Source organism: Nomia melanderi, chromosome 2 (assembly GCF_051020985.1).
Source record: "Nomia melanderi isolate GNS246 chromosome 2, iyNomMela1, whole genome shotgun sequence".
Taxonomy (NCBI): Eukaryota; Metazoa; Arthropoda; class Insecta; order Hymenoptera; family Halictidae; genus Nomia; species Nomia melanderi.
The window spans coordinates 13,010,094-13,024,166 of NC_135000.1; the positions used below are offsets into that span (position 1 = coordinate 13,010,094).

Here is a 14,073-nt window from a genome sequence, read left to right on the forward strand (position 1 = left end):
CAGGTCCACCTTCCAGGAAATATCCTGCGCGGCTCTGTCAGGAAAGAATTCCGCGAGAAACGGGAACGTCTTTATAAAGAATGCCTGGCGTTCGATGTATGTACGGACGTGTACGCCGAAGAAAAAAACTGTACGGTTCTGCTGGCTGCTGCTACGCCGATTCACTTTTCTCTATTAATTGAATTTATTGCGGCGATTACGAGCCCAAGTTTTCCTTGAATTTCGTACGATTCGAATAGATGGATGTAACTTTGCATAAATGTAGAAATATAGATATATGTTGGTTTAACCAGTTAACTCCGTTTGACGAGTATACGTGTCATCTTAAAGCTTGAAATGATACTATTTCTTTCAGCGGGGAATTATTTACTTATTTCAGATAAACATGTAATTCTTTTTTTATTTTGCTTTGCTTTTTCATTGCAATATATACCATAGGTGCATTCGACAAATACACACTTTATTTTTTTACTTTATTGCATGCAAAACGAGAGATTTTTTACACTAAATTCGACAGTTGACAGGTTGATACGAATATTGTGAAGTGTAAAAGTGAGTTTGAAATTTGTTACGCAATACAAATTTTGTCGAGAAATAAACATACATTAAATGTACTTTTTATTTCTATATTATCATTGGACGTATCATAGATTTTCATAATTGGAACTGTTTTTGTTTTCATAGATGAGTAAGAATGATAGAATACCTGCAGATTCTAGAAGTAGAAAAAATGAATGGGCGTATCTGTGTATGTAGCTGAAAAAATACGCGACAAATAAGGAATATAAGGAATACGATAAGGTAATAATTTAAAGAATGAGAAATATTCTTCACGCAAAAATGACAACGGAAAAAATGAAATAAAAATGGGTTTATTAAAAATTATGTTAGGAAGAACTCTTCTCAGTAATAATAAGGATCTGTTATTCAGAAAGCAGATCGGATATAAGTCGTTATGATTTTGGAAATCAATCCTTAAACACGATAGTAGCTCGTTAACGCTTTCATGGGAGAAAATATATGCTTGGTAAAATTGGCCTTCCAAAAGAATAACGGCTTCAAATACACTTTGCAACTTGCATCTTGAAGGTCGATAAATATGCAAATTGGTACTAATTTAGACTGATATATTCCTTTAAGATCCCATTTTGGGTAGGACTACAAGGAAAATTATGTACTTTTGTAACAAGCATATTTCAAAATTTAGTTCAAACAACGTATCAAACAACGTATCAAACAAAGTAGAAATTACAACAAATAGAAAACGTTAAGTATACGAGATATTCGTAGTAACATAATATTCCTAATCAGGAAAGTGCACCGATTGAAGTACGTAATTAGTTGACAACAACAACAACAACAACGACGACGACGACGACGACGACGACGACAACAATAATAATATTAATAATAATAATAACAACAATTAAACTTCCTTTTATCCCCTTATTTTTTACTTGTTCTATTGTTTGAAATAGAACATCTTCTCAACCCTATATCTGGTATTTTTGCTTCTATTACTTCATTATTTTCAATTATGTACTGCTGCAGTAAACTACGGTAGTAGAATTATGCTATTTTCTCTTATCTTTCTTGAACTTCTGAACTCCTCGTCGATTCCTAGAATTACGTGAATTCTATGTACTCCGAGTTACCCATGATGCGTCATCGATTGGAATGCGAAATAATTTTATCTGATTTTAAGTATTTCTCTTCATTGTAACAATCTTCGTTTCACTCGGTTCGTCGTTTTTCCGTTACGGTACAAATGTTTTCCGAAGGAACTCACTGCAGTCGTACTCGTACGACAGTAATACTTAAGACGTCGTTCTTCTTAATTATATTTTCACTGTTCCTTTCACATAACATGGAAGGAAGGAAAATCGAGAAACATACCGGCAACAGATCCAGATTTGTGCATAAGGTAAAATCGAAGTACGTAATAGATTCCACGAACGGAACATGGTAGGTGATATCTTGCTAAAATGGGTACATCCCGCACGTTTACGTGTCGTATAGACAGTCAGGTTAAGACATCGTCCGGTAGCTAGACAGGTTGACAGGGGCTGAACCAATTACGCGGAATATTATCCTACCGACGATTTGCACTCCCCTGCAATCACCGTGATTAGTGTATCGCCGACACTCGTGTACAAGGCATCTCGTAACCACAGCTAATTTGTAAACTCTGGCGTGTATTATACTCGCACGCATGTATATATATAGCTGCCGGTAACTTACATAATTAGATAGGATCGTTCGACTGGATGCGGGAGAGCTGTCGTGGCTCTCGAGTGCAGTCAGTGCGAAGCGTAACTGTATCCCTGATATGTCGGGCGTCGTTCATAGATTTAAACCTTGGATAAGGAGGCTCAATCATCGAGTCGCTTGTCTGTTAACGACAGTTATTGATGCTCACATTCAAACGCCTGCTCTTTTCTTGTTATTAATTGTCGACAATATGCTTGCACGTACACGCGGCGCTTTGGCAACGTTCGCCGTTTGGACCATGCGACGGCAGATACAAACGGCAAGAATCATTCAAGTATTTTGCACGATATCTTTAAGTGTTCGTGTTATCGAGTATTTTGCCGCGGGACGAGCGTAGATTATGAATTAAAAACTGTTTGTCGTTTACCATCAAGATTCACGTAGCCTATTAATCTGTTATATTGCTAAAACTCACATAGATGTAGCTGAAAGAGAACGTTAATGATTTTGAAGGAATTATGTTGTAATTTATCTAGTAAGGTTGAATTCTTGCTTTAATAGATATTATGATATAGTTAAATTCAATGGTTCGTTCCTGAATAAGTGAAATAATGAAGAGTGAGTCGGAGATATTAGTAAATTTGCTTGACGAGTTAACTAGATGTTTCTGGTTAATAAATTCAAACAAAGCGTGTTGGCTGTTACAATATGTAGGAATGTGTTTGATGAAGCGTATCGAGATGTTGTCAGTAATTAGTATTTTCATTTATCGTTATCTCAATTCATTTATCACTGCGTATGCATGAATAAACGACACGCATATTTTAATTTAACTGCTAACAGGTTACACGTTATGAACCTATTACACACACTTATTATATAAATATATTTATTTTAATTTTATTTCAATGATTATACACTGATTTTCGTTTACCTTTTGAACAATTTTATTTGTATATCATTTTCACTTGAGAAAATGTTTGTTTTAGTATAGAATAGATGATTAATACATTACGCCCTGAGAAGGTAAAATTTGTATCGATCTGTGTGCAAGATTCTATCGCAATATAGCATAATTTCAGGGTGGAAGCATCGTGTTTCGACTTACGATGTTTCACACCAGGCAAGCCGCCAGGTAGACAGATACCTACCTGGAATCGAGTAACTACTTATTGTCACCTTTAACGAGGCCGTAACAAAAACTCAACAATTCACAGGTGGGAATGCTGCCAGGTTATGAAAGTATCAATTATCTTCTACGTCCAGTTCCTTAATGAGGGTAACATGGCCACGGATCCGTTTCGATTTTTTAACGGATGAACGCAGAAATCTATTGCATTACATCGATGCAATTCAATTTAAGGAATTATAGAACCTTCCCTTCTACATTTCTTATAATGTTTACGTTTTATTTATTTTAATTCTTTAAAATTGAAGAAATTTATAGTAAAAATTTGATAACAATTTAGATTTTTCATTATATTTAAACCGCCATAAATATTTCATTCAACTGTTTGTTCATAATTTTATTGTATTATAGACCAATGGAATTATATTAGGACTCTTGTTATTTAAAAATCTATAAATTTTCATGCGAACTAAAAACATTAGCACAATTTTTAGTTTATCATTTAGAATTCGTACATATCTAAATTTCCTTAGACAAATTATGTATTTTAAACAATTAATTTGTTTATCGGTTTCGAATAAACAAATTTGAATATTTAGCGATTATGTTTTCGTATTTATTAACGTTGCTAAAAATGTTTTCTAAGATCGCTATACCTATGTGGTATATAAAGGGGAAGCGTACTTTAACTTTTGTTATTTCCAGGTGGCAGATAAAAAAATTCACCCACTGTTCTGCATTTCATAATTTATTGACAATGTGAACGGTTTTATGGGTCACAGGCTTTATAAAGAACAGACGCTGGTAATATCTCTTAAAAGAAAACAAAAGAAAATGCAGTTGAAATGGCCATATTTACGATCTCGTAAATCTGATCAAGCCACAATATGCAGTTTCCTTCATGCGTAATTTCTAACTTGCGACTGGGTGTTAGGCGGTCAACGAGTATGTAGGTAAGATTCGAACTCCCAACTTAAGACCCATAGAAGGTCTGATTCGTAACCAGTGACGTCACTCGCATTTCTGGTGTTTCATTGTTCAAAGATAGACGTGTATCACTAGATGAAGGGGAAGCAAGTAACTGAAGTTCAAATCAGTAGGTTCGTGCGAAGGAGTACACTATATAAGATGGCACGTTTACGTACGCGGTGAATGCGTTGGTGGGAAAGTCATCACTGATCAAGTATTGGTATTAGCAAGAAACGTATTTTAAGGAATTTAACGTTACAAACATAATGTGACGAATTTTCTAGGTAAAGTAAATACAGTAATTATCGCCGTTATTTAATTCAATTTAATTAGTAATTGGATATGTGTAGAATTTCATTACTGTAAGGAAAGTTTTATTTGTTCTCAATTAATAATGCGTTAATTAGAAAAAAGCAGAATTTTTAAATTTAAAGAATTGTTCTAATTCATTACGAATAATTTGGTTGCACAAGATGATTTTAAATATATATTTTATATAAATTAAATATGTTTTCTTAATTAAAATATTAATATATACATCAATTTACATGATAATAGTATTAGAAGTGACATATTACGATCAGATGACGAAAGATTTAATATTTTAAATATCTTAAGCCTTTCGTAGTCGCGTTGTTGGATTAAAGTTTTTCTTTTTTTAAATAACTAGATTTTAACTAAATTTAGATAACAATATGATTCCTTTTAAATAACAATTATCAACTTTATACTATTTTGTTTTATATAAGAACATTTCTTGTCACGCTTAAAATCAAATACGGACATATACAAGAGCTGCCTTCAAATTGAAATTAAGTTTGTAATTTATCAAACACACTTGTATTTAATTAATAATTTCTGATTAAATGTGTTCAAATTCGATGTTTCGAAAACGAATTCTCAAGTGAAAAAATGTTATTCTCCATTATTCATTTATTTCTTTATTTACAATGATATATTTCTCAGCTGAGCCATCAGTTAAAGAACTCTTTATCCTATAAATGATAGATTGTTTATGTTTCGTCACAAAAAGTAGGACACGCAATACATATTTTCTTCATAATTGCTTTATTTCTTGTCAGAAGCACATACGTTTATGAAGAGTAAAAATACATTTGTGTAATGCATATACGTATAACGAAGGGTGTACGTACTCTACCCAGTGTAACATATTTTCACATTGAACACATAGTACTATCAATAGAAAATTCAATTACAGAATTTTAAATGCATTTGCTTATAACGAGACAATTGATTTTCGATAACACTTATCTGTATTCTGAATGGTAAGACGCAGATGTATATCGCAAGTGGTAAGCTCATTCCATATATCAAATGTCAAGCCACACGGGTCTCGTACCATCCACAGCTTTTTCTGACAAACGCACCGGGACGAAAAGGTTAAGAAAGCTAAGCGTCAATTATATGTATATCCCTTTTTAAGAACATAAACGTTTGTCATTTAAAATACGGTTTTCCCGATATGATGTCGTCCAGAAACGGATGTACGACCGTCGGTTACTGAACGATTAATCATCGGAAGACCTAAAAAACATTCTTCAAAACGTATACCACTGTTTTTCAAGACTGTTCCCAGTATTTCGGGCATACGTGCTCGGTCGGTACTTACGTACTTGTATGACCGTTACTCGATTCATGGAAAGTTTCGATCAAACTTTTACCACGAATTTCTGATCCAGATTCTGCAGACACCATAACCGTGGTAGCGATGATGTCATCGTCATCGAGGACTTTCTCTTCCGTGAGCTTTTATGCACGGGCAGTATTTCAAGCTATAAGCAGAAAAACAAGTAGAATTATTGGAAAAGTTCAAACTAGTGCATGACATCAATAAATATTGTTATTGTAATAGTGGATGCTTTATGATTCATAATATTTGTATTGGAAATTTCATTTAGTGTGTTGTTAAATAAAAAGCACAATAGATGTACGAATTTTGGAATATACGGGAAGAAAATGCTATAAAAATATTAGATGTACAGAAGCTGGAAGAACTTACTAAGAGAAATTGAAGCAGTTTAGTAAACTTATGAGTACTTTCATTAGTAAAAGAAGGTAGTTATATTCAACCCTTGGTAACTTAATATTCGTCTAAATAGTTTACTAACCCCTGCCACTTTTGCGAATTTGTATTTAGGAGGACACTTTTAACATATTCCAAGACTGCAAACGTTACTTTTGAACGCTTTCCTACTTTTTAATTAAATACTAATAATATACATGTTAAGTATGTGCTACTTTGTTGGAAATAAATATAAAAAATATAAAAATATGTGTGCTTTCAATTTGTAGTCTGTAAGTTAAATGTTTAGTTACAGAGTGACACTGATTTAAATTTAGTTATTTAGGCTTAATTCCTTAAAATTAATTTTAATTTGAAATTTTTCATAGGTAATAAGAAGCTAATAATAATTAAAAAATGAAAATATTTATGTATACGTATTGTTAAATAACACATAAAACATATCAATAAACATTAATAAATTTTTTTTGTAGAATTAAGATAGAACCTCATGAAAAAGTTATTTAAATGTCTTTATACATTAGTTACTTTCTCTATATGTTTATTTTGTTCCTTGAATTTGTAATCTGTATACGTAGTTTGTATTCGCGGTACTTAATCACAATGAATTATACAATATAACTAGAAATGATTATATAAATAGTATCTTTTGTTGATAATGATTACATTTATATCTGAAGGAAATTTATCTTTGACATACTATTACGGAACATAAACATTCCGTTCTGTTGACATCTTTAAATAGTCTTATCTTCATAAATGTTGTATATCCTGGAACAAGTAAATACTTAGATATGCATTTATGTTATCAAATAACTGAAATGTGATTTTCAAATTCTGTACATTCAAAGAATACTATCAGAATTTAGACTGTGGATGTTATTTATTTGCGATAAATATAAACATGAGCTTTCGATTGATAATAAAGTAAAGCAATCGATGATGGGCAGTTCGCATATTTTATTTTTGCTGTAATAATATCTGAATTAAAGAAAGGTGATATGTATTAACCCTTTGCACTTCGAATTTCTTTTACATTTTTTCCTGGGTGATTCTGTATTATTACGATATTTTATTTGAAATTCATTTTAAAAAGTAATTAGTTTGTAGAGAGCAGTGTAAACGATTCTTCTTACTAACAATATTGAAAATGAGATAACAATATAATCTATTTTAAAAATATCTTGACAAAGAGTCACTCTTGTAAATAAAACTGATGTCGAGTCACGCTCGACATAGAAGCTCAAAGGGTTAAATACCAGATTGTATGATATTATCTATAAATACACATTTTTGAATAATTTTATAATTTTTTATTTGTAGGGATTATAATATGCATTATCAACATATGAAAACAATAAGTGCAAAACCAAAGGATTCTTAATAATTTAGTGGACGTTATTTGTGTTACATTAGCCATCTAATTACACTGTAGATTATTGTACGATTCGTAATAAATCAAATATAACAAACATTACTCTACAGTATAGATTTTTATCAATAGATACTATCTTAAAAATGAGTTAAAGTTATAATAGCAGTAGGTAGATAATAAACCAAGTGGGTAAACACTATAATTTAGAAATGTTTTAACTAAAATTGTTTATTACAAACTACAAATATTTCGATTTCAAAATAAATGTATGTTGTTTTTCACATGTATGCTCGTATTATGATTGTTTAATAAGTAATTTAACGAAATATGAAAAAGTCTAACCTTATGGAAATTAATCGAATTATTGTAATAAATCAACGTCACGTTAATGCGTTTAATAAATTTTCTTTATAGCATTCAATGAAAAGAACTATCAATTTGATTTTTGTTGTAAAAAGGCCGCTATCAGTATAGCCTCGGTGGTCTTTTCAAGTATCCTGAGTTGTTTCGTTTCCTCTGATTACATCGAATACCATTGGTATCCGTCGTCGTTCAACGATCTCCATGCCTAATGGTTCGTATTAATCGGCCTTTACAGCAATTATCTACGTCACCAGTCAAAACTTGACCGAGACACCGATTACGTGGCCGAATTAGGTCGCAAGTGGATGCAATTAATAACGAGACGACACGTCCATTAGCCACAGGGCGCACGAGTTATGCTCGAACCTTCTTCTGACAAGCTTTCCTGCAGCATCGATCTTCAAAGCGTTCGCATCTCGATAATAGATTGTCCGCGAATATTAATTCACGTAACGATCAGGTAAGCTATGAGAAATGAATTTGGTCAACGAAACGTCCCTTCAAATTGATAGGTTTGTATTTCTAGTCTAATGTCAAAGACACAATGCTGAAGATCCTTTGGGCGCATTCAAATATTTCGAAAATTAATTATGTTACTTATATTTAATCTTTCTGCACTGTTTATGTAATTGTTACATTATTTTCTAAGCAATTCAAATTAAAATCGATATTCGGACCAGGTAGAAAACTTACTTATAATTCGATTAACATGTGTGTAAACGGTTGATAATGAATTAACTTATTTACCTTTATAATTAACAATATGCTTGAAAGCAAATTTACTTTTCCGTTACGTATATTCACCTGAAGTAGTGAACAATGGTTACTAATGTGAAAATCTTTTATTCTAAATCGTGAAAAATATATACGGAAACTCATAAACGTATGTATTGACAATCTGAAGCATAATTGGTTCTATAACCGTAGGTTTCGTGCAAATCATCATACATTGCTATCAACTTATCAGCTTTATAAAGTGCAAAAGTAAACATAGATGGTATGAATATATTTTTGCAGTTAGAGCAAATATTAGAAACTCTTAGAGATTGCCCATGTTATTTTACTTAGTGGTAACAAATAAACAAAGCAATTCACAGGTTTAAACTTTGTTTCAATGTGATTGGAAAACGTGACAGCAAATCATATTATTTTTCTTGATCGCTTTTCTTAGTTCCATTTTTTTAACTAAATGAAACGTTTAATCGATACAGTAACATCAATGTTTTTCCTGAGTTTTCATAATTAATAAGTTCTTAGTACTTTCCGCAGAATTCGTGTGTTTTTAGAGTAGGATTACTAAATCCATTTCATATATATATATTTTTGTCTTAATTTCTAAAGTAATTCAAAAATTCTTAATATCATTACTCTTAATTTAAGATACGTAATGTGTACTACATATAGACAGTGCTCTGTCATAAAAGTAATTGTTGTTTTCAAAATCAACAAAACGTAAGCATTTTCTTGAAAATTATGTTTTATTTTATAGTGAACGTTTTCTACAACGACGCAACGATTTTTATAATAAATAAAATATTAATAAATCGTTAAGTGATAGTTTCATAATCTTATGTGAAACTGTGACTACTTCGAATTTTACCATATCATTTCTGTTCCATAAAGAATGAACAAAAAAGGTTATAATCCGGAAACACGTTTCTTCACTAGTAACAATTGATTTGATGAGTTTATTGTTCTTAGAGTTAATTTTAACTTCTTGTCTTACGATAGTGAGTCAAGTTCGTGGCGAAGATTTTAGATAGCATTTAATAAGTATGATTATCATTCACTTCACATCAATTGAAGGAAAATACTATTTTGCCCTTATGAATACTTATTCGTTAGAGTGAATTTTCTCGTTTAGAGAATATTTAATTTCTTTTCTTGTTAAGAAATGAGTTACAGTCAAACAACTCTCGCAAGTCTAATTTTGAAACTAGATAGTTGTACAATAAGAGGTTAATAATGTCTTCTTGGTGGTAGGTCCAATTTAATTTTTAATTATCGATTAATATATGACACAATAAAACATGTTTAAAATATGATTGACCATAAATTTCTATAATATCCAGTTTTTAATATTTGAACTGCAAATTTTGGCAAAATTTTCATGATTTCTCTTACCTTGAGATGTTTCTTTTCGCTGATTCTTGTTCTCGGACAATCTCGCCAGATATGGTCCATAACGTTTTTCAGATCCGCTTTAAATAATTTCAAACCATAAACTCGTGTATAAGATTCATTTAATATTACATACTTTTTATATATATTAACTCATTGTAGTAAATATTTTGGTCGTTTGAAATAAAATTTGATTTCATCTATTCATTCAACACTTACTTCTGATAATTATGTGAAAATTACTTCTTTTTGACCGCTACAATTTCGTCTGTACTAATTCAAGTTTCGGAAAGTTGGATATGGAATAAATGAAGGATGTTTTTGTCGGTGATAAACCTTTCGCATAGATGTCGCTATTGGTTCCTTCTATTGTTAAGTGTAGTTATTTTTAAAAGTAAATTATAGAAGAAATTTTTTAAGATTTATTACTCTATCTTTTAAAAAATGCATCCGTAAATGCACTTGTAATTATGATGCATAGATTTATGCAAAGTTGCAATACTAGACATTGTTTCGTAAGAATTAAGAATGTACTATCACATAGAATTTCATTTTTTTAAAGATTTCTTTTGTGGTTATAACAATGTATTTATGATAAGTTTTATGAAAGTAATTATTTAAAGAATAACTGATTTCATCAACATTTTCATACAGCAAAATTCAAATATCGATTGTAATTAATATCTATGAATTAAGTTTTTTTTTTAAATCATAAGTAAAATATATATCTTATTGTAAATTGCAGACGAGTTTAAATATATTTTTATTAAGGTTTTTCATTCTTTCAAAAGTAGACGCTCGGATTAATCATACTTATCTAATTAAGCAATCTTTTAATATCTTTTGAAGGATCTCGTTCAAAACTCCCAACAATCTTCTTCGGAAATCTTTCTTAGGTTTACAACTGTGTTTTCCGTTTTTATCTTATTAGCATTATTACTATTTAATTGTATTTAGGTAAATCCACCGTAAGCAGTATTGTATTGTGTAATCATATGCTTACCATATTTTATTATTCCTTTTTAATATTTGTAAAAACCGTTTACTATGAGTTATATAATATTTGTTCAGTTATGCTTATTATTGTGTATTAATACTGTCCTTAAAAAACGCAGGGATATACATAATCGAAAATAAATATTTTATTACTAGTGGATCCGATTAGAAGACTTAAAATTAAAAAGTAATAATTAAAGATATAATTAGGATTATTAAATTTATTACTAATAGTTAAACTTTTATACCAATAACAAAGAATGTGTCACAAGGGAGAAATAAAACATTGAATTGAGAATATTGAAGACACCGCTTTCAAACATATACATGTGTTTTATTTTTTAGGCATTTATTTACATAGAATTGTAAAACTCGGTGTTAATTCAATTGCAGCTTGAGTAATTTTAGAAAATAAATTATTAAATGCCGTAGAAACTGAACTTTTGTATAAACTTGTACATTTATGTGTTTTTTTATTTTGAACTTTGTTGCAGTACGTTCTTTATAGTTTTAAGTCATTTTTAATTCAAGATTATTATAGTATCTAGATTATTTTTAATTGAAACTTACCTAAAAATTCCAATGTATGTAATATTCTATTACTTCTGAAGTGTTGTCATTTAACTGTCTTAAATATTGATATGTGATAACATAGACATATTTTGCAATCATACAGGCTGCTGTTTTCGTTAGTAGTTTCTAAGTTATAAAAATAAGTAGAGCCAATTTTGAACTTCGATTTTCTTTGTACTAAATATTATTGTATAATTTATATAAATTTTTTATATATTCTAAGATTATGGTATATACAAGTTATGATATTATTACGATAATACAGTCAGATTGAACACAATAATATTATTATTAACACAAATTAAAGTAATTAAAGTTAGATTTTTAGTAAACATAACAAATAAACGGTAGAGGTACATTTAGGAATGTTCTCTAAAGCATTTATCACATAATTATACATCATTTCCGGCATACACGTGTTCCGTCTATAATATCAATATCAACATTTATACACGAGAAAATCTCATTCTCGATTATGAAGGTTATCCGTTATTATGTCTTCCATTTCCTCGCCACAATAAATATTATGAAAGGAGTTCCCGATAAAAATAGAAGAAATTAATGATAATAATTCAAAAAACACTCACACACGGCCGCGCGCGCCGCGTATCGGCGTCGCGATAGAACGTCTCGCTGCTCAATGAAACGACCTTGCGTCATCGTTGATTCGCACGACGTCACGATGACGTTGCGACGACGTTGCAAGACCGTGTCTAAATATTTGTTCGCGGCTGAATACGATCTTCTGAGAAGAGATTCCGACCACGTAAAGCGTACATCGGCTTTATTGAAAGAACGTCGACCGGAAACCAGATGGCATAGTTTTTATTCCTGTATCACTTCCGATTCTTCTAGCGAACTATCGTACAGTATCTGAACTATTCCCGTTAAGTACACGTAACCGAAAATTCACCGATGACTAACGCCAATTGCGCACGGGGAAATCACGGGTATGTTAATGGTTTAATCGCGTAACTCACACGCCTCTGTTACAATCAGTTCCATTGTGCCGCGGAGTCGTAAAAATAAGTTCAATAGTGCAACTTGTATTTTATGAAACGACGCCACCCGCGGGACTTTCAGAATATCTTTCGCAAAGGTTTCAATATACTAAATAACCGTCTCTTCCATAATTTAGGGAATAATATCTTCATATAATTCTTCAAATGACAATTTTATTGTCACAATGATACCCTCGGTCTCGCGAAGAAAGTCTGCGGCACTGCTGCAAGCAATATGAATGCAGATTCCAGCCGTAGACAGTCGTAAGTTTCATATTCAAATTTGTAAGGTTTGGCCCGCGTCAACCTGTCCCACGTGAATTATAGTAGTGACACGAGCTCGGATGAGCCAGGTAGATTAAATAAGCGGTGAGATCACAGCATTTCCAGAGTTTCCGTGGCCACTCTAGAAATAAGTAAACGTGTTATTTGTACTTACCGAAAATCTGACTTTTAGTTAATATTTATTTCGGGAATAAATGTTTTCTTTTTCTATTGAGGTTTCATTTTTGTAAAAATGAAGCGTAAAGATTAGTTGAGCAGTTTTACTATATTCAACAGGAGATTATTCTGTGTCCGAAAGTAAGGTGAAAGTGTGCAAAAGAATTTAACTTTTGGAAATTTGTTCCAAGTACAATCGAATATGAGGACGTTTCATTAAGAATTAGTCAAATTTAAGTGTGTTCGACAAATTTGCAAGTCAGACTTCTTCCAGATACAGGTTTCACATGAATGGAATTTGCTGTGTATTGTTATTTTATTTTGTGCGATAGAATCATCTTTTTCCTGATTGTTCCAGCAGTTACAAGACACCCTATATATACGAATACAGAGGCAGAGCAGATAAATAGAATCATATCAATTTCTCTGGCTACTCGTAGGCAGAAATCATATAATATTCATGAATAAAATCTTTAAGATGTAGTAAATTGTTGAAAGGGACATAACAGGTGATAAAATAAATCAAATCAGTGGATATTAATTATTCTCAAACTAAAGCCAAATGAGCGAGTAGAAATGAGATGCTATATCTACTCATTGAGAATTTATTTCTTTATTCTTTACAGAAATACACTAAAGTATTAAAAAAGATATTAATGATTTTTAAATTTTGTAAAAAGGAATGACTCGAAGGAGAATTTATTTTTTAATTATCATTACCCTCTAATTATTTTGTAAAAATATACAGTTACAAAATATGATCATATAAATTTATAATGAAGAAGTAATCAATATCTATTTAGAATATATTTCGTAAAATTTTCTCTATTATCGAAAATGAAATTTCGTA

At 31.0% G+C, this 14,073-nt stretch overlaps 1 long non-coding RNA gene across 1 annotated transcript; it reads right to left on the minus strand.

Annotated features, from left to right (window-relative positions):
* Positions 1-5,792: 5,792 nt before the first annotated feature.
* On the minus strand, positions 5,793-12,479 carry LOC143174267 (uncharacterized). Its single transcript, XR_012998076.1, has 4 exons — positions 12,369-12,479; positions 10,216-10,292; positions 5,944-6,102; positions 5,793-5,854 (listed from the first exon to the last, which is right to left on the minus strand). It is a non-coding gene; the product is annotated as an uncharacterized LOC143174267 (long non-coding RNA).
* Between the last annotated feature and the right edge of the window lie 1,594 nt (positions 12,480-14,073).